The sequence below is a fragment of the Etheostoma spectabile genome, chromosome 11, assembly GCF_008692095.1.
Source record: "Etheostoma spectabile isolate EspeVRDwgs_2016 chromosome 11, UIUC_Espe_1.0, whole genome shotgun sequence".
Classification (NCBI taxonomy): Eukaryota; Metazoa; Chordata; class Actinopteri; order Perciformes; family Percidae; genus Etheostoma; species Etheostoma spectabile.
Window position 1 is genome coordinate 23,025,342 of NC_045743.1, and position 572 is coordinate 23,025,913.

The following is a 572-nucleotide window of genomic DNA, read 5'->3' on the forward strand; positions in this document are numbered from 1 at the left end:
TGTAGCTTTGTTGGTGCTAATTAGCCGTGTGTTAGCATGCTTTTGTTCATTGTTCTGGGTCCATGATAAGGTGGTGTCATTTCCAGAGGATCCGTTCACTTCCACGTTCACTTCTAATCGGTGAACCTTGGTTTCCAGAAGTGCAATATTCTGAAGGAGTGTGTAGTAATCATCCAGGGAGAAAGGAGGAGTGTTGCTGCTAATTAGCTATAGCTACAGTCACTGTAGGACAGGCTTGAGCTATTGGTAGGCCACACTGACGCAAACATTTTTTAAAAATATGGCAATAGCCTACTATGTCTACAAAAAATGTATAGTCCAGTGATTTATAAGTATCCAAGAGCCGCTGCTCATAGTTTCTCTCAGAGGAAAAGCAAGATTATCAGCAAAAAATATGCAAACAGAGGCAGGAGCAAGCAGCAAAGCGTCTGCACTGTAAGAAGCACCATAGAATGTTGGCTTTTCATACTACTCGCTACCGCTGTCGCTCTTTGTACTACGTCATCTTAAAGCGCTGCGGAGCTTCGAAAAGTGGACCACCAAAAAAAGGACTCAGGCTTTACCACCTGCCT